This window comes from Denticeps clupeoides, chromosome 4 (genome assembly GCF_900700375.1).
Source record: "Denticeps clupeoides chromosome 4, fDenClu1.1, whole genome shotgun sequence".
Classification (NCBI taxonomy): Eukaryota; Metazoa; Chordata; class Actinopteri; order Clupeiformes; family Denticipitidae; genus Denticeps; species Denticeps clupeoides.
The window spans coordinates 19,198,993-19,224,517 of NC_041710.1; the positions used below are offsets into that span (position 1 = coordinate 19,198,993).

Here is a 25,525-nt window from a genome sequence, read left to right on the forward strand (position 1 = left end):
ATGTTTATCCAGTTAGTTGTCACTGGACCCTTTCCCAGACAAATCTCACTAGTTGCAGAGTACAAAAGCAACATGAATAGGTCCATGCACAGAGCAGGACGTGAATTCAGGTCTAATTGTTTTGAGATTGCACCGGCATTCATGCCTATAATTGTAATACTTAAATTTACTTTATTTATGTCACATTTTCCTCAGAACTATTCAGTGCTAGACTGTCTCTAGTCATGAGAATAAAAAGGAACTCACATTAGGCCTCATTTATCAATGCAAGTGTAGACAAGTGACAAGTTTCATGTGCAATACATGAAGCAGATGTACCTGTGCAAATTTGTTCATATGCACACGTCTGAGTTGATAAATCTGGTGGCTGACACCAAGCATAACTTGCAAAATGGAGGATGGGAAGGTGGCAAAGAAGAGGAATTTCTCAGAAGTGGAACTTGAGATCAGAGATGTGTAGTTTATTAGCGGAAATAAACTGCTCTCTAATGTCAATTAATTAAACATTAACCCTTTAATGCTGTGTGTTTCATATGTGCATTTCTGAGACCCATTGATATAAACCAAGAGATATAAAACCCTTTGGTATATTATCTGCCTGTCTTCTGCCCCATGTTGGATACCTTTGGCACTAAAACTAACTTTCAGTGTAAAGGGAGATTTAGTGGTAAATCTCATAAAAGACGTGATAAACAAGATAAAAATAAACAAGAATAAATTGTCTACAAATCTTATGTCTTAATATAATAGTAAACATGCCAAAGATGAGTATTTAGCACTCACATTTCAGAACCGCTGAATGATGTCCCGTCTTCATCGATCACGTCTCTCTCTGCATCAGCTCATCATGCTGCGGGGCTTCAAATGGAACCTGGTTATCCAGTGCTATATTGTGCAGAACACACAGGCCAGAATGACGTCACACACTTTTTCAGGTTTATAGAGTAGAGTTCCTATAGCTGATGCAAGGCAGAGCCTTCCCCTTCAGCAACATGATGCAGCGCTCCGCTGTGGCCCGTGTGCAACTATACGCAATGTTGCATCTCCTCTTTCATCTGATGGATGCGTAGAGGTCCTCGAACCATATCTACCATGGCTGAATATGATGACTGTCATTGCTCTTACGTAACCTGGTCACTTTCATTGTTTAACTTACAATGTTACATCAATTAAACAAGGATTTAATTTGTCCTGGATGTGTACATTTTCTTTGACTGCTGAGTGCAATTACACACAAGGTATTGAATAAAAAAATATGACAAAAAATATTAAAAGGTAATGGGTAGTCATAAGCATGTGCATAATACCTATGTGAACAGAACATTTATAATTATTGCAGTATGTAATTCTACATTTAGATAAGTCAATAATCACATGCAACCCATAACAAACAAACAAAAAACCTTCTCTGACAGCTCTAATTTGTTCTGTTGCAGCATGGGCCCACACTGGAAAGTGTGTATGCCATCTGTGAGTAGCCATGGATTTTAGCTTATTGTGCGCTCATGTTAAAATGTGGTAAAATCACAAAAAGGCAGTTGAAATGATTGTACATCCGTTTTTGTGTCGTCTGATTGTTTGATGAATGAGGGCGATTAGGTGTGTTCCTTCCTACAACTCAAGGAGAGTTACAACCAAGTTTTAATATGAATGTGTAGGCATAATGTTCTTACTAAGCTTTCTCTGAGCAGCCTATGACATTGATCTATTCTTGAGTGAATCCATCTAGAACTGCCTAGTGGAGATTCATCCTTGTTTGTTTTGGCCCGCTGTCTTTCTTTCTTTTCATGGTAAGTTGGCTGGAAAGAAAACAAGGTGTAAATTTGTCATTATGAGCAATGTGGCCCTCCTCTTGTATTAGTGCTGATCAGGAGGTATAAATCAAATCTCCGTGTTGCTGCTGCTGTGATCACAAGCTAATGCAATTCATCACTTATGAGCACCTCATGCTGAAGGTCACCATGCAAGCCTGAGGGAAATTCAGTTGATTTTCTCTTGTCACCCTGAGGCGGGCAAGTTGGCTTAGTAAGGGCTTGATTTTAGGAATAGCAGCTGTTTATTTATATTGATTCCACAAAGTGATTCATTAAAAGGAACCACATCTGGAAATTGCCTACAATGCTTTTTATCTGATTTAAAATAGTGAACTACAGATGCTTTGTTTCACTCTCAATCAACCACCTCTTGGTAACCTCTTCTAAGGACAGGATTTCAACGTATATTGTTCAGCTCCACTAGTGGGAAAGGTAGCAGACCCGTAATCAGAAGGTTGCCGGTTCGAATCCCCGAGCTGCCAAGGTGCCACTGAGGTGCCACTGAACAAAGTACTGTGGCCCACTCACTGCTCCCCAGGCGCCTTTCATGGCTGCCGACTGGGTTAAAAAGCAGAAGACACATTTTGTTGTGTCACCGTGTGCTGTGCTGCCGTGTTTCACAATGACAATCACTTCACTTTCATAAGGAAAATATTTTACAAAGCATAATATTTGATTATTCTTCACAGCACACTTGTGAATAATACCAATAGGTTTAATACTATAAATGGTTAATACTATTATTTATACTATTAATAAGTAAAGTGAAGTAAAGTGAAGTGATTGTCACATGTGATACACAGCAGCACAGCACACGGTGCACACAGTGAAATTTGTCCTCTGCATTTAACCCATCACCCTGAGTGAGCAGTGGGCAGCCATGACAAGCGCCCGGGGAGCAGTGTGTGGGGACGGTGCTTTGCTCAGTGGCACCTCAGTGGCACCTTGGCAGATTAGGATTTGAACCGGCAACCTTCTGATTACGGGGCCGCTTCCTTAACTGCTAGGCCACCACTGCCCCCAAAGTAAAATACCTTTTTTTTGTAATTTTGTAACCATTTCTAAACAGAACAATAATTCAAGACACCCTATTCAGATAACACATGAAATTATTTTTTAAAAATAGATGTAAAATGACTGAATAGCTTTCGTTATTGGTTTTCTCTCATCAAGGAGCACATGATGCTGGAGTTTGTGTACATGAACTTAAAGCTATGTCCAAGTTCAGTGGATCGGTGAAACTCAAGACCCAATGCAGGAGGTAGAGAAACAAATCGGAAAAAGATACAGAGGCTTGACCAGCTCAAATAGCAATGCTCAAGGACTGCAGCCTTCAAAGGACCACTGAAATGGGATGACAGTCATGTCCCGGACTCATGTCAGTAGCAGCCTCCACCTCACTCATCAGACTTCCAGACTGTGTTTGGTTTGTGTCTCCTTTCATTTACCTTGATGATCCTGACCTGTGTCTCAATTCCCCTTGGTCTCTGCCTGCCTTTGCAGAGTATACACCCATGTGCACACCCTAGAAACTCTATGCCATATTTGCTCTTCTGTTTGCTTCATGTTGCACTGGTCACTTAAGGTGACCTCTACATGAAATATGGAAGACAATTGGCCATAGACAGCAGCCATTAAACATCATGTCCTGACCTTTTCAGTTTGTTTATATGGCACTCCATCAGCAATAAACAGCAGCAATGGCAGAACGAATAAACAAATGGGGGAAATTATTCAGCCCTTCACTAACATGTGCTTCCACTCTCATTCTCATAGTTCTCTTAAGTCTCTTCTATCTGTCAGGCTGTCACCCAGGCAACGAGGCCAAAACTCTTTGAAGTCTGAAACCCATTGGTGGTTGCATTTCCTGGGACAGTATTGGTCTATTAAATGCGCTTTGAAAAAGGTCCAAATCCCCTCCTAATGTTGTGACTGAAGTCCCCCAAGTCTGCTTTTGAAAATGTTAAAAGCTTGTTGAGGCAAGAGATCAATACTGTAATGTCCTAAAAATGTGGCAGACCTACCGTTGATACGCAAAAGCATTTTTTGCAGAGTCTGAATGTGACCTAATAGCTCCAGGCTCCCAAATGTCTCCCTTTCCTCCGAGGAGCCCCATCTGCACTGCAAGAAGAAGGAATTGCTTCAGTTTAAGCTACTTTATGAAGCTGAATTAAAATAAGTTTATAGACAGCTACTGCAATAATTTTCTGGGGAAGCAGTTTGTACAAGATTTTAGCTTACTAATTTCCAGGCCTTACAGTTCGGGTCAGATTGGTTGTAGAGGGACAAATGTGTTTACCACAGATGACAAAGGAATCAACTTACTGTTGCTGACAGGTTTTTGTACTCTTATTGCTATGGTTTTTAAAATGGCAAATCTCACATATCTAATGTTTGTTGAGAGTTTAAATAAACCAGTCTTGCTAGTCTTGCTAGTAAATTGCTCCTCTACTCACCCTCTCTTCATATCTATAGTAGTGAACTGTCATGGGGGGTTAAAAAGTAGATGTGATTTTTTTTCTCCTTAGGGCTTGCATGATCTTTCTCTTCTCTCAATCCAAAATGCATGGTCCTGCATTCATGGACAAAGTGGGGCAGGGACAGTGGTGGCCTAGTGGTTAAAGAAGCAGCCCCGTAATCAGAAGTAATCAGAAGTACCATCCCCACACACTGCTCCCTGGGTGCCTGTAATGGCTGCCCAATGATGGGTTAAATGCAGAGGACAAATTTCACCATGTGCTGTACTGTGTATCACAAGTGACAATCACTTCACTTTAGAAAGAATTATTTTGGTGTATAACTAGACTAACTAAGATTGTGCAATTTGTGTCTTGGCACCCATACACCAAATTTTGAAGACCCAAATGGGGGAGCCAATACTTCAGCCACCAATTTACCAACATGAGAATCATTCATAAAATTGCATTCATGCCACGAAATAGAATAACCCTTATAATCCATTTTCATGGAGTAATGGTCTTTGTAGGTTTGTGACTGGGGGTTTTGGGGGTTGGGTAGGTGGACAAAAACATTTGTTTTTAATTTGCATTCAGTCTTTCCTTCAGGTTACACCCCACACTGTGCATGACTGTGGTGTATGTGTAATACAATCATGTTCACCGTGGGTGGTCTCTCTGTGGACCATTCAACAGAATTATAGCTTGGCACATGACTGTACTCATTAATATTAAAACAGTTAAAATGTACTAGGAATAAATCAATTAAAGTTTAATATAATTGGGACTTGGTAGATAACTTCATACTTCCACTTAGACTCATTTAAATGTCCGCATCATGATTTACAAATGCAATACTCCACCTCTGAATGTCACAATGTTTTAATTAACAAACGTCTATCATCTTGTTTTTTTTCATGAGAAGTTTATAATGAAATAAAGTGAGAGAGATGCTGGATGATTATGATGATGGCCGCATTCCAGTTAAATAACAACACAATGGTCTGATCAGAGGGCTTCAAAAGTTTAGAGTGCTAAAACAACAAGCATTCAATTAAACTTTGATACAGTCTTCTTTTTATAGCGGCATCAAAATGTCTATGTAAATATACATCTTCTGTAAGTATTCACTTTATAGCATCATTTCTGCATCCAGGCTTGTTTTACAGTGCCATTACATTCTCCCAAAACCCACATTTTTTACCATTGTTTTAAAACTATGCATAATGTATCTTGACATCTGGAATCACATTAGCAGGTAGCTAAAGCAGGTAGTCCTCCTTCAACATAGCACTGAAAAGTCATCACATCTAAAAGGAGAACACTGCAAGATTGTGCAAAGGTCCTTATATATTGGTGCTGATAATAGCAAGGTCACAGGTTCGACCCCCATACAGGTCAAGACAGTATTGGCCTAATGGGTACGGAAATGGACGCATAATCAGAAGGTTGCTTGTTCTAATTCCAATACGCCAAGGTGCCGCTGAGCAAAGCACCATCTTTACACACTGCTCCCCAGGTGCCTTTCATGGCTGGCCACTGCTCACTAAGGGTGATGGTTAAAAGCAGAGGACACATTTTGTTGTGTCACCATGTGCTCTGATGTGTTTCACAATGACAACCACTTCACTTTTTAACTTTATATTGTGAGCTAACTTTTAAGCAATGATGTTTTAGAAACCATCATACACAAACCATTATAACATTATGTGGCACATATTAGGCATATGCTGATGGGCATTTGAGGTACTTTGAAAAGTCGGCTTGTCATGATTAAACAGCTGGGTCATATTATCTCCAGAACAGCTCTTCCAGGGTGAAAGTGAAATGATTGTCATACACTGCAGCACACATGGTCCTCTGCATTTGCATTGCATTTTTAACCCATTGCACTTTTAAAGGTGCCCAGGGAGTAGGGTGTGGGTACGGTGGCACCTTGGCAGATCGGGATTCAAACCAGCAACCTTCTGATTACGGGGCCACTTCCTTAACCACCAGGTCACTGCTGCCTCTGGATGTTCCCAGTCTGCAGTGCTCAGGACCTTCCAAAAAGGTCAGAAGAATCCTGTGAGTCGGCAACAGGGTCAGGAACAATTCACTGATGCACATATGGAGCAAATGCAGGGTCATACTGGCTGATCTATGGGTGTAACACATCACACATTTGGGCCAAATACCACACCATTCCTTAAAAAGGTCTTATGGAGTCCAGAGCTATTTTGACTGCACAATGGGGACCTACTCAACATCAGGTTGTTGGTGTTAATGTTATGGTTGATCAGTGTATGTTAAGCAGAGTATTATTTATTGGTTCACTGGCTTGATAAGGCAAAGGTACAGTCTTTATCTCTACAGCACAACAGATTGTTTGCTGGCATTGAGCTTCTTAAAATATTATATAATGAACAGTGGGACAATTTGCTAATGGTTTTGCATGGATCCTTGGCATATATCACAGTTTTTTAATGCTTGATTAAAGCTACTGAGAGAGAATGACAAGATGGAGATTTTAATGTATAGCTTCAAGTATCAAAGAAACATTATAACAGGCCTGAAAACGTATACATTTTTATAATTGTAATGAAGCCAGAAAGAAAAACAAAAAAAATACATTTTAGTAAATTTTCATAAATAAAGAGTGAGGATTTCATTATGTATCTTTTGCACACCACAGTACTGGCTGGAGCATTCTCAGCTGATGAAATTGGCAGAAATAAATGAAGCGAATGATACTGCTATATAATTTGCTGTGCGGATCAGTATGTATGAATCATAAGTATGAATTAGTCACACTTTCTCGATTTCAATCCATGTTGTAAGGATTACACTCACTACTGGTTTGTTCTTCCCCCACAGCAGCTCCATGCCACAGGCAGGCTTCACAGCAATGGGGAACTGTTGGTCAGTGGCTTTTGGTTTTAAATATTGATTTCACCATGCTCAATAGAGTGTGTGCAGGGTGATTCGGAAGATTAATGTTCTAAGACAGAACCCAACATGCTTCAGCAATCTTTGACCCACTGAACACTGCAGTTCATTAAAATTCTCTCAAACTCACAGGCTCTTTATTCCTTTTCATTCTTCACTCTTTCCTTAAATGTGAGCAAAGTGTAAGTCAAAGCATCTCAGAATTATCTCTTTCACATGCTAGTTTTTGACATGCACTTGCATAACCTTTTTTAGCCAGTTAGTTTTTTAAACCATATTTCTGATTCTCATTTAGTTTCTGAAATGCTGTCTTGGTGTTTGTGCTTGTTGTGTGTGTGCGTGCGTGTGTGCGTACAAATATGTGTGTGTGCAGCAGCCACACTGTCTTGCTGCATTATGCAGCTCTATGTGCTCCTTGGCTGAGGCGGAGCATGAATCATTCATGATGCTGAGAGTGTGACAGTTTGTGTGTGTGTGTTTGTGTGTCTTCTACACTGTCCTATGCAATGCAATCCAGAGAACCACAGGACGATGACATGCTTGTTTCTTTGCAGACTCCAGCCACCTTTGATTCCTGCTGCCACTCTAGGAGAAGGTGGTGTAAGACATACTTTTTTCCCTAAAAAATGTTTAAAAATGACAAAGTTGTACAGGGTACTACATAGTACATGAACAGTTCTCACACTTCTGGAGTCTAACATTCTCAGAATTTCCTGAAAATGTGTTATGCTATATTTTCCAAGATTTTGGTGGTTTTCTGTGCAACCAGTAAGAATTTGTTCTCAACCCACTTATCCACATCTGAAGAAAAAGAAAACTGGGCACAATTTTCACATGATCCAGAGGTCAGTAAATTCATACACTGCTGGTTGTTCTCCTGACAATGTTGCACTTCAAGCATCAAACTCTACTTTCAGAACAGGGACTGTCCATGGCCGGACTCACCTGGCACCATGGACGTCTGAACCTGGCGTTTTTATGCCATTTGTGGCAACAGTGCATTTGGAAAGAAATCACTTTTCCCACATTTTTTATGTTACAACCTAATTCCAAAATTGATTTTTGTCCTCAGAAACCATCATACACAATTATGACAACTGACAGGTGAATTTGAGGCACTTTGACAAGTCAACTTGTCGTTATTAAACAGCTCTGTCATACTATCTCCAGAACAGCTCTTGCAGTTCTTTTCTTTGAAAAGTCTTTTTGAATATCATGCATCAACCTTGGCACACCTATCCTTGGCCAGTTTGGCCCATTCCTCTATGCAGCACCTCTCAAGCTCCATCAGGTTGAATGGGAAGCATTGATGCACAAACATAAGATCTCTCAAGAGGTGTTAGATCAGATTCAAGTCTGGGCTCTGGCTGGGCCTCTCAAGGACATTCACAGAGTTGTCCTGAAGCTTTTGATAACTTGGTTGTGTGCTTAGGATCATTGTCCTGCTGAAAGATGAACTGTCAAGAGTGCTATGAAGCAGGTTTATCCAAGATGTCTCTGTATATTGCTCTGTACATCATCTTTCTCTCTATCTCCCAGTTCCTGGATCTGAAAAACATCCTGACAGCACAATACTGCCACTACCATGCTTCACCACCAAGATTCTCTGTAGGGATGGTATTGGCCTGGTGAGGAGTGGTGCCTGGTTTTCTCCAAACGTGATGCCTGGCATTCACACCAAAGACCAGAGAATTTTGTTTCTCATGGTCTGAGAGTCCTTCAGGTATATTTTGGCAAACGTTTATGAAGGAGTGCCTCGAGACAATCCTATCTCGGATGTCTACAGACAATTCATTTGACTTCATGCTTGGTTTGTGCTCTGACATAAACTGTGAACTGCAGGACCTCATATAGACGGCGTGTGCCTTTCAGGTGGACTCCAATTAAGCTGCAGAAACATCTCAAGGATGATCAGGAGAAACAGGATGCACCTGGGATAAATTTTGTGCTTCACGGCAAAGGCTGTGAATACTTGTGTGGTTTCTCATTTTTTTATTTTTAATAAATTTGCCAAAACTTTTTCATGTTGTCATTATGGGATGTTGTGTGTAGAATTCTGAGGAAAAAAACATTTGATCCATTTGGGAACACAGCTGTAATATAACAAAATGTTGAAAAAGAGATGCGCTGTGAATACTTTCTGGATGCACTGTATATTTTTTAAATAGTAAAGAAATGTAATCAGGTCAGTGAATGCCAGAATCTACATATTTGCTGCAAGCCATCGGTTCTGGAGGTCATGATTCCATCTGACATGATACTCCTGTATCCAGCATGTAAAAGTCTGAAAAATAGACATATTGATTCTGAGATCAAGTCACCCACTCAAATTTTACCATAGTTGTAGGTTGATCGATCTGATGAATATGATGCATTAGTCAGTTCTGCGTTCAGCTATCTGTCTCTTGTTCTTGTTATGTTTCTTAAGGCATCTACGGTGTAGGCTAAATTATTTTTCTTGATACAGAAATTTACAAAGAGATTAAGGTAAATGATGATAATAATGATAATAATAAACTCATCTTGACAGCACAGGGAAACAGATAGGAACCCTACAACCTAAATTTCTACCTCCACTGGGCATTTAAAGAAAGGATATAGGACAAAGCTCCAAATAGGTTTCCCTTCTCTGACTCAATAAAACAGCACACTGCTGAAAAGCCAGCTGTCAGGCTGAAACACAGCGTGCAGGGATATTCCCAAGGAAATTCACCCCAGCCACCCATCCCTGCATTACCATCTAGCCATCGCCAATGCTCTGTTGTAAAACTCCATCTGGTACAGAAACACATGGCAGGTAACATAACTCATTTGAACCTGTACTGGTGTCTAGATGAGGACTAAAGAACTGAGAAGAGACCACACTAATGCCATTTGTGTTTAACCTCCTCGTTCCTGTGAATTAAGTACAGCGGAGGCTTGTTGGTTTTCATTCGCAGTAGCCTGCAAGGGAAAAAAAATGTTCTGACAGCATAGGAGCACCCAGCAAACACACACCTGAAGCGAATGAGCACGATTCAGAGTGAGCTCCCAAAGAGGGAGCTGAACAAACAGATTGCTCCTTCTCATTTCAGCAGGACAATGTCAGCTTTAGTGGTGCAGCTGCAAAAGAAAAAAGTTTTCCTACAATTTTGTCCCAAATCGAGATCTCCCAGGACGTGAAGTTTGGTCTCTGAACTGCAAAATGGCCATATTTCAAACTGACACCCCTCTAAATGATTAATCCCTCTCATGTATTAAGTCATGACCATTATTTAATTTATGATTCAAGGCACCGAGTCTCCCACCAGAAATCCAGAGTGGTTTATTTTTATCTTTTTTTTTCATTGCATTGTGTAGCTGACAGCTGGCATTATGTGCTATGGTTTAAATACTTAATTTGCACACCTTCCACTTTATTAAATATGTTTAGACAGGACTCACAAATATGAAGAAAATATGAGATATCCTGTCTAACACACATCAGATTTTTGGATTATGAGGTATTTCATAAACCTATTTACTGAACACCCCCACATAAAGGGAAATTGGCCTGACCGCTGCCAAGGACTCAGTTCTGGGGTCATTAGTGCTTTGATTAGTGCTCCCATTGACTGAAGTGATGGGCTCAGAGAAGTGGAGGATAACGAGGATCAAGAGGAGTGATGTCATGACAACAGGCTTTCTGGCACATGGCGGAAGCATGCGAATGGGACACAGGCGGGAGGACGGTAGTTGGCCATTTGCGGGGGCTCAGAGGAATGAGATGATGACAGAAGTACAGCAATTAGCCTGGTATCACACTGAGTGTGACATAGACTGAGTTGTTGCTGTCCTTTTAATTGTTCCAAACGTGGAGTTTTAGTTAATTTGTTAATTTATGGGCAGTTTGAAGAATTTTGGTTGATTTCCACATCATCATCAAGCCTTGCTCTCCACCATGAGTTGTAGTACAAATACAAGCAATGTCCCCATTGAGAAAATCAGGATTAAGCGTCTTGCTGAGAGTAAAAATGGTTTTAGGTGCTCATTGAACCTGCTACTTTGTGGTTGTTTTCTTTAGGGGTGAGAATGTTACACACTAAACCCAGTGCACACTGGGTATAGATAGAATCATTAGGAACCATGAAAACCAAAACAGAAGAATAAATAATAAAACAAAAACAACACAAATCCATCTCTCAAGAACTTGAAGTTCATCAACCCACTGTCACTGTTCATGAAAATTATTGAAATTGTTGAAATTAATATTATAGTCGATGCATCGCGATGCAGCTGTGGACAATCATGTTTTTGATGACTTGCAGAACAAAATCGATTATATCATAATGCTGTGGTAAAATTTGTTGATCTGCTTAGCGCCGTGATGGATTAATGTGTGACAAGTAGAATTAAAGCAGGCTAGTGTTTGGTCTGCCCCTTTGAAACACACAATGGAGGTAAAGCTGAATGGAGGACAAGCTGATCCTATAAGTCTCTGAGTGTCCAGAGATCTACAACACAAGCTTATCATCTTACCGGGAATTTAGAAAACCATGGCAAGCGTGGTGCAAATCTTGCAGTGAGCACAGCGCATGTCGTGTTCATTCTGCACCAACGTGCAGAAAAAAGGTTGACGTTCAGGTCAGACTCACCTGGCATCATGGACGTCTGAACCAGCCGTTTTTATGCTGTTTGTGGCATCAGGTAAGCGCGGACAGAACACAGACCTTTTTCCGCTCATTGTAGCAAATCAAAGTGTCCACACAGGTGAACAAGACCTTAACTCTTGAATCTGAAAACATCATGTGAAGTAATGTTGAAAAATGTATGGGATGCATCATGATGCATTGATAATCAATGTACTGATATTTGTATTAATGTTATTCACTGTCATGTGATTATGTAAGGGATAATGTACACTGCATTTATATATCAAATATTTTGTGCAATATGCAATATTTGATATATGAACACAGTGTCCAGTGTGCATAACATTTTTTGCATTAGTGTTGTGGTATTTACATTTCTGTTTACCCTTCTGTGCCACTCTAGTTCACTTATATCACATCTAGTATTTTTTCAGGATTTACAGAAATAAAAAGAGAGACAAAGGACTTTTTGCTATGTATCTTAAAGATACATTTTTCCTGTCACCCTAAAGGTTAATGATTATTTTAAGTTTTAAACGGAAGAAGCCCATAGAGGTGGCTCTCATTTTCCGTACTTCCTCACTCTCACACACAAATCTTATAAGTGGACAATCTGGTACTGTCATTATACATTACTAATGTAATCTTTGTTGTAGTAATTTCAGGTCCATGTCCACTATCAAACATTCAGATAGATAGATCTATTACAAAGAGGGGAAAGTTTCTTCATCTGGAATATATCTTCACAAGGAATACTTGTGTGTCCAGCGAAGGTGTCTATAGTGATAAATCTCAAGGCTGCACTATGTAGTCATCTGGGACACTTAATCCAATTAGTGGCGTCCTACTGTCATTGTGAACTGGCTGTGCTAGAGGTCTGTGGAACCGTGCTGATCCCATGACCACTGATTACCCTGCACTGCCGGAGGTGGAAACGGCTGTGCAGTCTTATTTCATGAACATATCCCTAATTATCACTGTATAATTGTGTTAAGGACTCCCTGAATGCACAGTCATCTTGATGAAACACAGATTTTTTTGTGAACCTGCAATTAAAAGATATATTCCTTTGTTCAATATTAAATTGCAATAAGAATCTGAAACCCAAATAACAAAATCATGAAAAATTTTGCTGCCACAATTACTGACAATTACTGTGATCATTGTGTGTACAGGGCTATTTAGTATGTGGATACACTTTAATAAAATGGGAATGGTTTTTATAAGTGTTCAGAAACTTGTAAATAACTAATGAAAGAATAAAGTTACGTTAAAACATTGTTTTTCTTGTGAAATTACCAATAAATTTGATGTGTCACCTGACCCTCTTCCTATTGAAAAAACAAAAGTTGGATCCAAGATGACCAACTTCAAAATGGCCACTATGGTCACCACCCATCTTGAAACATTTGCCCCCTCACATATACTAATGTGCCACAAACAGGACGTTAATATCACCAACCATTCCTATTTTATTAAGGTGTATCCATATAAATGGCCCACCCTGTATATAAAAAAAGTGTTTTGATCTTTAATTGATTACACCTCAGAGGAGCTTTTACAGCCTGTACAACATTTTATCCTTTAACATTTTTCCAGCTATATCTGACACACTATGAGTAAGAAGATATTGGGAAAATACTGCAGTGTTTTGAACCATTCACTGCTCTCTCTCTCTCTTAACACAGAGTGACATTGATTGCAAGGTCAGTGTATTGTAGCTGAAGCCCCTGACAAAGCAATCTGGCAGGTCATAAAAGAGGATCCCATGTGGAGACAGGTGCTTGCCTCAAGTGCACTTTGATGGATTTTTTTGAAGTCACATATGCTAATAAATTGTTGTTTATGCTTTCTGGGTTTACATGTATCATGATTTTTCTGAACCAATTAGGGTCTCATTGCAATGATTAAGCTATTTGCATTATTTTTTTTTCTATTCTGTTTTCTCCACTTATACAGGGTTGTAAAGAAACCTTCCAAGATGGGAGGGAGGGTGTGTCCAGATTTACCACAAGCACTAAATTCCTACCTGCAAATGATCAGAATCTGTGCAAGTTGTAAATTAATTAGTTACAGAGAAAGCTTGCTCTGGTCCCCAGCAATAGGTCAACTCCAATATGGGGATCATTCAATTCCACCGTAGCTCTGGAGCAAATCTCCTGAACATTTTAATTTGCCTCTTGAGTTTCTATACAGTTAATGTGCTGAAGACAGTTGTTTTGACAACTGACATAGGATTAAATACATTCAAGTCTCTTCCTAGGTGGTAACAGCAGTTAAAATAGGCACTAGTGCAACTGAAAGAACATTAGCGATCCAAAGGGTTCATTGAGACCTGGAATGAATGTAGCTCAACTTAAATAGTGCTTTACTGAAAACTACCAACCAGGCTTAAGGGGATTTAAGAGGATTGGGTAGTTCTTGCTGATTTGGTCACAAATTTAAATGGTGTTTAGTGTGTACCTCACAGTGTTATGTGAATGATGACCTAATTACATTTGGCATGCAGAAAACAAGGCATCAGGGGGATGGAATACTGACTAATGGCTGTCCCAAAGGCAGACACCACCCAGTGAGCTCACTTCCTCTTGTGCTGGCTTTGAACATGTGTAGCAAACAGATGGGATTCATATGCATGCAGGGAGTGACAGGAACCAGATTTACAGGGCCATTAGCTAACGGTCAATTGATCCTTTTGGGCTACACCCCTGAACAAATGCATGGTCTGCAGACAGATACAGTCAATCCAGTGTGACTCTGCTGCATTAGATGTTTGTGAAAATACAAACATGTCGCTGATTGCAGATATCTAGGGGTTGTTTTTTTTTGTAGTTAAAAGAGAGGATGAACAGCAGATGGTGGTAATGAGAGGAGCTGGGTGGATGTATTACTTGTTCAGGGAGCCCTAATACCTGAATAACCAATAAATGGGAAATATGGGGCAAAACAGCTTGAGCTGTCCATTGCCATGGTAAAAAAACAAAAAAACACAACAATGTCATTGTATCACAACAGAAAAAGCATACGTATAGTGTTAAAGCAACACATTTAAATTTAAATCTTTACATAAATGGCATTTCAACAACTTTGAAAACCTTGGAAAACAGTCAGAATTTTTAGTTGCTCGGCCAATATTACATATTACAATGATCAGCTCTGGAAAATCAAGAATTAAAGAAGAAACCGCTCTGATTTACAGCATAGCAACTGGTTTCCATGTGAGTGAAGTAGTGTAACAGTGATTTATCATTAAATTAATAATAATCTGCATATTTACAGTATTATGCATGGCAAAAAAGAGGCCACATGTGCAAATGCTAGATGCAGTCAAATGCATAAATGAGCGAATTTTTCCTCCTCTCACTGTAAACATTAATAAGCCAATATTTTCTTGTGCACGTGTATTGATTTAAAACAACTGAAAGATAAGGGTGAAATAATGACATAATGTGATATGTGATGTTACCCTGACCTTTTGGGATTTGTGCCCTTAATAGCCCTTAATAGGAAATGGAAATAGGAAATGTTTGCTACCCAAGTTTATGCACAATTTCCACTGCATATTGCTGTGACTCGGGTGGAAATGGAGCAACTAAATCATGTTAAGTCAATGCTGTAGTATTTATATCTGAATACAGTAATTATGTGAGGATTGGAAATGGATCAAAGAATAAAAGGAGACAGAGATTATGTGTCTGAAGCAAGGAGAAACTAGATTATTATTTTTTTGTCAATTTAAATATATGGTGTGGGAAGCTGATTACCTGACACATCACCATTTGTTTGTCATGGTTGTTTTGACCATGGCATGACTGGCATGACTTATTTTTTCTGGGTCACATATGCTTGCACAGTACGGTAGGACAAACTCTGCTCATGCACAAAGGCCATCCAGTTCTTACTAATTAAGCATAACACAAATTGTAGCTTATTTTAAATTGTATAAAGTGAAACAACCCTTATTGTGTGGACATGCACCTTTATTGCAGTGACTTAACTCAGCTCCCCTTGCCATGTCCAGCCAACATGACACTGCTGAATACATGGCACCAGAATGCACTATGGGATGTGTGATGCTTTAGGCCATGTTCTTCTTGGAAACATTACTTCCTTCATTCATATGGATGTATTTTTTTAATTTACTCTTAGATCTGCATGTCTCATTGGAAATATAAATCCAATCCACAGACGCATCAACTTTCAGGATGTAAAATAATCTGCTATGGATAGCCTGATGCCAGAAACCACAGAATACCTTAAGAGGCCTGCAAAGTCAGATCCATGCCTCCATGGGTCAGGGCTGTTTTCCCAGTAAAGAGGAATATATATTGTAATTGTAGCACTACTGCCTTTCAATGAGGAGAAATGTGTATTGTCATTGTAGCACTACTGCCTTTCAACGAGGAGAAAAATGTATTGTTTTCTCAATGGGTTTTCTCTCATCTCCTCCTTGAATCGTCAACTTATCGTGGTGGAGGAGTTCGAGAGCCCTAATGATCCTAGGACCTATGTTGTCTGGGGCAATTAGAGGTGCAATGTAGATTGGGTGGCAGATGGAGGCAGGAGCTTTGGCGGTCCAATCCCCAGAAAAGGAAACTTTCTACCCTGGGGGACGAGAGGGTAGCTTCCCTTTACCTTTGGGTCGGGGAATGGGTCCGGAGTGTTGTTTGTGCTTATGCGCCAAATAGCAGCTCAGAGTACCCAACCTTTTTGGAGTCTCTGGGATGAGTGCTAGATAATGCTCCGACTGGGGACTCCATTGTCCTACCTTCAACGCTCATGTGGGCAATGACAGCATGACCTGGCGGGGCATGATTGGGAGGAACGGCCTGCCAGATCTGCTGGGAATGCCTCGCAGAAGAACGGGTTAGACTCCGCCATGGCTGCCCTTTGCCACCGGTTCTGTTCATAACATATATGGACAGAATTTGTAGGCGCAGCCGTGGTGTGGAGGATGTTGAGTTTGGTGGCAGGAGAATCTCGTCTCTGCTTTTGGCAGAAGATGTGGACCTCCTAGCTTCATCAGGCTCTGACTTTCAGCTCTGGGTAGGTTCGCAGCCGAGTGTGAAGCGGCTGGGATGAAGAACAGCACCTCCAAATCTGAGACCATGGTTCTCGACTCCGGGTCAAGAGAGTGGTACTGCCTCAAGTGAAGGAGTCTCGGGGTATAGTTCATGAGTGAGGGAAGAAGGGAGCAGGAGATGGACCGGTGGATTGGGGCAGCGTCTGCAGTGATGCAGACGCCGATCTGTTCTGTCGTGGCGAAGAGGGAGCTGAGCCAGAAAGCAAGGCTCTCGATTTACCGGTCGATCTATGTACCAATCTACACCTATGGTCATGAGCTTTGGGTAATGACCAAAAGAAGGAGATTCCGGATACAAGGGCCAAAATGAGTTTCCTCAGTAGGGTGGCCAGGCGCAGCCGTAGATATAGGGTGAGGATCTCAGACAATCGGGAGGAACTCAGAGTAGAACTGCTGCTCCTCCACATTGAAAGGAGCTAGTTGAGTTTGGGCATCTGGTCAGGATGCCTCATTGACGCCTTCCTGGGGAGGTGTTTCGGGCATGTCCTGCCTGCAGGAGGCCCTCGGGTCGACCCAGCACACGCTGGAGAAATTATATCTCTAATCTGGTCTGGGAACGCCATGGGAGGAGCTGGTGGAGGTGGCTGGGGAGAGGGCTGTCTGGGATTCCCTACTTGGGATGCTGCAACCCGGGGGACCCGGATAAGCGGAGGAAGACAAAGACGAAGACGAAGGTTTTCTCTCATGGTCTAAAGATTCACAGCAAAGATAGATAAGCTGCTCGATCTGTCTGTGGGCATGTCTTGTGTTTCACAATGTGATCGACTGGCACCCAGAAGGTTACTTAAATAGATTTATGGATGGATGCATGGGTTGCATCAGTGATATCTTAGACAAAGCAAGGATTTAAGATGAAGTAGTCTCAAGAAGATTTAAAATATTTAGTTAATTTATTTCCTCAGGTCACAGTTTATTAACACGTGCAGTACTGAAAAAGGTAAAAAATGAATACATACTCAGGGATTCAAATATACATGTTTAGCATGTACAACAAAATATTGGTGACATCTTTTAACAGCTGATTTAAAAAATGTCAGAGAAAACCTGCCAAGAATATTAATTTGTGAGTGTGTAAAATTGTATATTTACAATTAAAATGCAGCTTAATAGCTGGGCATAGCTGCTGTGTTTTAATTCTACCTGGTCTAATGAATAGTAGCTGGTTCATGACAATCACCTCTCACAAACACATGCAAAATTGCCACTCATGCTGTCAGATATGTGAATATTTTAAATTGTGACTCCACCACGCTCATTATGGTAACTGCCAATCTGTAGCTGAGAACACTAATACTCAGCAAAAATATACTGGGCAGCAACCTTAACCCTTTCCCCCCCACTCTGGTACAGGATTGCTGTGTGACATTTTCATAAGAGAGTAAGCACCCTTCTCAGAAGTTGTCAATTGTTTACTGGCAGCGTATGATATATGCAGTTGCCACATCAGGATGGGGTCAAGTTATAGTTTTGTAGCTTCCTCTATTAGCAGAGCAATACAGCATGGCAAAGGCCAACTTAAGAAGATGGTGTTACTGTCATTCTGTGAATCCTGAGGGAATTTGGCGGTGTTTGTCTTTTGCTGATGTGCAGCTGCTGTACAAAGATACCTCTGCTGCAAAAATGTCAGTGTGGTTATGCATGACATGATGGTGAACTGAAACCAAGGCAAATCTGAACAATTTATAGATTGGGTACAAAATGAAATGAAAAAGGGAAGAAAATGAAGAAAACACCTGACTCTAACTTTAGAATATTTGCTATAATTTTAGATCATTAAAGGTTGTGCTTTCATGTGTGGAGAGGAGTGTCTATCTAAATAATGAAGGGGTGATAATTACTTTCATCTTTTAAATAATTCCCAAACAAGCCAAGTAGTCAGATGTATGAAATACAAGCACATCTACAGATGAGCAAAACAACTCAACCTTCACCATGGTTGTTACAGCCATTTGTCATGTTTCAGATATTCATTATTCATTCATTTATTTATCATCACAATTATTAATTTATAATAAGGCCTGGGTATTAATAATGTGTATCTGTGATAAGGAAAATAGAACAACAAGTGTGTGCAATACATTTTTCCAAAATGAATTAATTTGCTGTGTGAAAGGGGATTGCAATAAAAGTGTGTATTTCCACACTTCCACAATATATTACATTATTATATCATTCAGACAGCTGAATGTTTACTATGGTTGAACAGAGCTGTAGAACCTACAAATGGTGCAGTAGCAGGATCATCTGACACCCCAGTGACTCTGTTGGCAGACCTTTAACATTGCGTACATTTTGTAGATATATGTATGCACATGTAGTGATATACAAAAAGTGATTAGATACAGCTACCCTTGAGCAACTCACCCAAACCAATACAACACACAATATACCTTGTAATATTAATATACTTCTTAAATTATGCCCCCCTAAGTGGTCCTGACTTTAATTGCAATATAATTTGTGTAATATAGTGTAATTGCCAATTAAAATCCAAGTTAAACACAGCTTGAGGCCTAAAACGCAATTTTACATTTGTAATGCCATTAATTTCAAATAGGTAAAATCAAATGATTCATTGTTCTAGTAAAGCCTAGTCAAAAAGTTGGACCTCAATCCATTTCAGACTGGATAAAGTATTGGCTCCCATGACTTTGACTCAAACTTTTTGGGGGAATAAAGGGATAAAAAAAAAAACCCATCTTAATAAACTAGCTGTTAATAGAGGGCAAAATTGGCGCCTGCAATTATATTTAGCCATGTAATAATAAGGTGACATGATTTTTTTTGTCGGCATATTATACAAATGAGAATAAAAATATCGACTATTCAGCGCTGCCATGTTCATCTGATACAGCTCAGCTTCCAGATCTGGGAGCATTTTTTTTTGCAGAGAAACCGTTCTGCGCATGCGTCCTGAATGATGCCCGCGGACTTGACAGCTCGGTACCACACGGCTCACTATATTGCAGAGGATCTCGCGTTTCTGAGTGCGCGCATACTCAGCACCTGTCTTCTCAGTGGCTGCTAGGAGCGGTGGGAGGGCTCAGTATTTGGCAGGGAGCGGCAGGGAGGGAGAGCGGCATTTCCTAGATACCGACAGCAACGCGTGCGCTCACTCTGCTCCATCACTGCGAGGCGAGCGGGAGGAATTCCGGCGGCCCCCCCAGCGAACAGGACAGGCTGAAAGGAAGTCTTTTGGAAATATACCCAGCAAAGGACCCCCCCTCTTTCCCCGCCAAAAATCTCCTGTCGGGACCCAAGAACTGTCATAAAGGTAGGCGCGTTAGCCAGCTGTGCTATCTTTTTCCACGGGCTCTCTGTAAGGAAGGCGAGGTGTGTGGCTCTTGCCCGCTAAACCCCTTCAGAACTGCTGAGCTTTGTAAAAAAAAAAAAAGATAAAGAAAAAAAAAAAAGACAAACAGCAGGGGTTATTTTATTTATTTTAATAAATAAAATAACCCGTGTTCCTGCCTAGCAAATTTTTAGCCTGCAAGTCTCAGCACCGAGCCGCGCTCCTGCTGCCTCCGGTCCTAGGGTATCGCGGAGCTAGCCTGCTAGCTAACCGGCTACCGCAGCTCAACATGGGCATTGTTCTGGGAGGCGTAGCCGTCGGTGCCCTAAAATCACGGCTGCGGAGAGAGACGCGCGGCTTCTCGCGATCTGAAGACGAGAACAGCAACAGTACAATTTACAGATGCAATGGCTGGTTGGTTGGTTCGTGCATCGGGTCGGTCTCCAGCCGGACAGCGGCGGACCACCTGACCATCGCCGGTGCGCCTCCCGTCCCCCCGGCTCTGGTGTCATGTAGACGGCGTCCCGTCTATTCTTTGTCTCGCCCTGCCGCCGCTGTCCTTGGTCCAGGAAAGCGAATGCTTCAGATGCCCCTCGGCGCCCTGGTCCGCGGTGGTGCTGATCCGGGGTGAGAGGGGGTCCGAGCGTAGAATGCGTAGAAGCTGCTTTCGTTTTCTGCTTTGTGCAAATTCCCTACAAAAGCAAAAAAAAAAAATTAACATTCGTTAGTCCTTTCTTTTACACTCTTACATCCGACAGTATCCGATCAAGCCACAGTCCCCGTTGCTGCGGGTTCGTGGTGCTGAAGACAACTCCCTAAATTCCAGATTCTGTCCAGATGGTTCCTCAGCGCGCAGATTTTCCTGCGAGAGGGTCGGAGCTCGCTTGATCGGACTCGCTTACATTCCCCCTCCAAACGAAATAAGGAACCGAACCAGGAACATTTTAGACAAACGATCCGGATCATTCTCATGCAGTGTGTTGGAGGAACTTTTTTTTTCCATTGCTCAGTTTAGCACAGTTGCCTTAGAACGATCTAAAGTCAATGAGTTTTTATCTCTGAATTAATGGTAGAAAAACCCACCAAGGTAGACGCTGTGCAGACATGTGACGGGGGTGGGGGGTTGGTTTGTCGTTTATTGCTCTCTATTTCTGTAACCCGAGTTGAGCCTGGAATCCAAAAGGATATATTTGGGTGCCATGCACCCATATTTAGGACATGAACCTTTGAGTGGCATGGAGGCATGTATTGGTGACGCACTGGGGAAACCACTCTGACAGGGTGATGGGAATGTTTGGCACTTGTGACTCTGTGCGTGCTCCCAATTGTTCACATCATTCTGAGCACTGAAAGAAAAACAGGCTGTTGTTACTACGGTATTACAGTGCAATTCTAAAAGAAAACAGTTTTCATTCCATTTAATGTCAGTGGGAATGGATTAATTGACCAGTGTATGTCTATGCTATGTTTTCCGGGACATATTCCCACTTTTAATTGGCATTTTTGCATGTGCTGTTCTATACCCACTCACTCCCTGTTGTATGCATTACTTATTTTGCTGAACAGATGCGCATTATCCCTTTTGGTTATAATGTGATTCGAGGCAGACCCTGCCGCCACTTCCATCATTTTCCGGTCAGTGCCTTGAGAGGGAATTGTGGAGCATGCACACAGCACCTAGGCCTCTTTGAACATTGAATGTACAGTGCATTTTTCCACATTTTGGATTAAATTCCCCTAGATTTCTACACACAGCATGAAACAAGTTTACTCGAGGTTTTGGCAATTGTACTAAGAATATAGAAAATGAGAACCCTAGTGGGTAGCATATATTCATAGGTAGGATTTATCTGGCTGTGTTAGTCCGACTCGGAGAAGTGTGGTTTAATGTGATTAGTTAATGTCATGTCAATGTAATGTTTTGCAACCCTGATTTAGACACTTCATTCAACTGTCCCCTTTATTTAATGTGTGTTGTTGCCGAGGGGTTGAACTGTTCATCAGAATCAGAATCGTGTTTACTAGCCAAGTATGTGAGTGAAATCATACAATCATTCTGATCATCTGGGTCTCTGCAGCACAAGTGAAAGTGAAGTGATTGTGATACACAGCACAGCACACGGTGCACACAACTCTGATTTTAACCCATCACCCTTGGTGAGAAGTGGGCAGCCATGACAGGTGCCCGGGGAGCAGTGTGTGGGCACCAAAGTGGCAAGTTGGCGGATCGGGATTCGAACTGATTACGAGGCCATTTCCTTAACCGCTAGGCCACCACTACCCCACACAACAGCTGGAGACAATGATGTACCTCAGACTCTGTATGAATTTATAACAGTGATTTTGAAAGTATGGTATCCTTTCAAAATTTAAAGCCATGCTTTACATGAATAAATCATAGAGACTGGTATTGATGTTTTAACCAGTGTGTGCAAACTCTACATTTTTCCTAATTTTGGATTAAAAAAAATCCTCATGTAGCCCGGATTGCTGTAGTGTTCAAAGCTGTGTTAATGTTTTTGTTATTTCAATAAGAACAATATCCATTGGAACCATCTTATGTTGGTTAGTGCTGAGAAGACCCAATCCCAATGCATTAGTATTATTAAGTATTATAAAGCTTTTTTAATTTTCAGTCCTGTCAAGGTTGCATTCTTTTGATGAATCACACTTTATTCTATTTCACCGTTCAAAAATGATTTAATTAACAGGTTAAATTGCCTTTCATTATGTACTTATCTAAATTACTGACCATTGTATGAATTGGACAGTGCTTATTCCATCATCCTGACCTTTTTAATCCCTGGGCTTCTTTTGTGCTAGAGGTATGTCAAATTTGTACTTAGTGTGGTGATGCATGTTGTTTTGAGCCAAAAATATGTGGTTGTACAGCACTGTGTTGTGATAATACTGTCCTGCTGAAGTATGAGGCAGAAGGCACAGAAAGTAAACAGCACGGTCGCTGAAACATAACAACAACAATATTTATTTCTTATATAGCTTAAAATCACATGCAGTATGTGTCAATGGGCTTTGACAGACCTTAAGGTTGGCGCACCTCACATTTTGATCCTTTTAATAAAAAAGTGTACGTAAAAATATATCAAAGCATATATGTACGCAATAGTCATTATTACAGATGATGGACTGCACATGGAAAGTAATTAGGGGAAACAGTCACAGTGATAAGGTGCCATCTGGTGGGAACCTGAACCACATTAGTCTTAGATAATTGACTTTAATATCTTATTTTCAATCTTATGCATTTTATCTTAACGTTTTTTGGTGTCCACTAGTTCAGAGTTATGATGTTTGATTTATTAATGTAATGTGATCCACCAAGATCGTACACAGCATCAAAATCAGCTCTATTTTTACACTTTTAGTGAACCATTTTCAGTACCATGAACCATGTATCGTAATACGTATCGTATCATGAGATCCTTGCCAGTACACCCCTATCATTGATCTTCCATTATCTTAAGGTGTGTCAGTTATGCAGCAATGAGACTTTTTCATGGGTTGTCCTATGATCCATCAGCCCTTTGCTGACTATTCTGCTGGTCAGGGCTTTGTCTGACTGGCTGTCACTTTTTCAAAAGTCAATTTGTGCTTATTTTAATTGCTCACTTTTGTAGAAACTTCCTGGGGAGGGTTCATTTCACCACTGACGTCCATTTAACTTGAACTGACAGCTGGTCCCGTGCCCAGATCCTGCCCTTATGTTCACCTACAGCTGAAATGTTTTATATTTCATTCTGTATGACAAAGATCCTCTGTAGTATATATTCTTAATTCCAACAAAGCTTCTAGTGGAGCTTTTCATGATAGAAAGGAGGAAATTAACAGAACAGAATCCTGTAAAAGGATGTTTTATTACTTGTTGTATCATTGCAAACCCAGTAGGATAGGTCTAGGGTGGAAACAACAAACAACTAAACAATAGGACTTTGTTGTGTCCAAAATCAGCAAATATAGCACAACTTAAAAAAACGTTGCACTTTTCTAACTTTTTCTTCTTTGTCTTCTCTTTGTCTCTCCTTCTGTCCCTCTGATTGGATTTTGAACTCTGAATCTAGTGGGAGAGCTTAGCAGAATTCAGCATCTGCCCCTCACCCCTTTTCATTGTCCAGTTGCTGCCTGGTGTCCCTTCTCTGCTTGGTGCCTTTGATTGTTCCTCTCCATCCATCTTTCTGCTGTTCCTTTCTTTTGCACCCTATCTCTGTCTGTATTGACCATTACAGTTACAGGAACAGCTTGGCCTCCCCAGCTGGGCCTTGGCTTCTCTGTGCTTTATGGATATGGTTCAGTTGGGTCTGTTTTCTCATTAAACTATTTTTGGCAGTTCTAAACAACTCATCAAACAAAAAGTTACTTATATACGATACGATTAAGATGCCCAATTGCCCATCAGCTATTCAACACTTTCAATTACCAATAGTTAGTTTGCTTTCCTCTCTACCTTTTTTCAACAGCTGTACAATGCGTGAACATCTCAAATCTACTCCAAATAACAATAAAGTTGTCATAGATTGACAATTTATAGGAACAATTTCCTTTTAAAATAGTGTATGACAAACAACTAAGCATCTATTCATGATTTAAGCGCACCCTGGGACAATATTAACATTTGAAGCTGCAATTTCATGCTCTTTGCTTGTAATTAAAACTCAGACACTTATTTAATTATTATACCTGCCTTCTCTTTGCTGATGAGTTTTAGTCATTTAATCCTCAGTTTATGGGTGGTTTTAATTTGGATGAGGACCAACTTCTTCTGTCACCATGCTGGAACATATTACTGCACTCAGTTGTTCCTGTCTTTGCATGGGTGCACAACTGCAGTCCCTTGTCAGGTGAGAGCAACGAACAGATGGGAGAGATCAGCCAACTCAGATCAAAGGGAACGTTTCTCTAAAGTTACCATAGTTGTATGATAACCAGTATACTGCATTTTTTTATTGTGCCTTGTGCTTTACAACTTTTATTACTGCTTTTGTGTTATGTTATTACATATTTATCTTAAGTGTTGACTGTTATTAATGTAAGTTGAAATGAAATAACAATAGAACATGTTGGAACTTTTTGATGTTACATGAGTTATTAGTGAGTTATGGAAAGGAATCATGATGACTCAGAATTGTTTGGTGTTGATTTAGCTTCTGAACGTAATAATTTGAAAACTGTTTATGGTGTGCATCAGTGTCACAAGTATGCAATGTGTGTCATCTGCATTTCTGGAAGTGAATGAAAACATGAAATGCCTCACCTTTCTTATTTTTGGTTTTGATTTTGACAGGTCTGTGTTATGCTAAAATGTTTAAAGTTAGTCACCTATCTCT

The 25,525-nt window shown here is 40.6% G+C and overlaps 1 protein-coding gene across 1 annotated transcript in view; it reads left to right on the forward strand.

The window, feature by feature from the left end:
* The first annotated feature begins 19,814 nt into the window (after positions 1 to 19,814).
* The window catches only part of ctnna2 (catenin (cadherin-associated protein), alpha 2), a 331,524-nt gene continuing 325,813 nt past the window's right edge, over positions 19,815 to 25,525 (forward strand). Inside the window, exon 1 of the mRNA XM_028975730.1 lies at positions 19,815 to 20,165. The gene's annotated coding sequence lies outside the window, so the exon portion shown is untranslated. The remainder of the gene's footprint in view (positions 20,166 to 25,525) is intronic.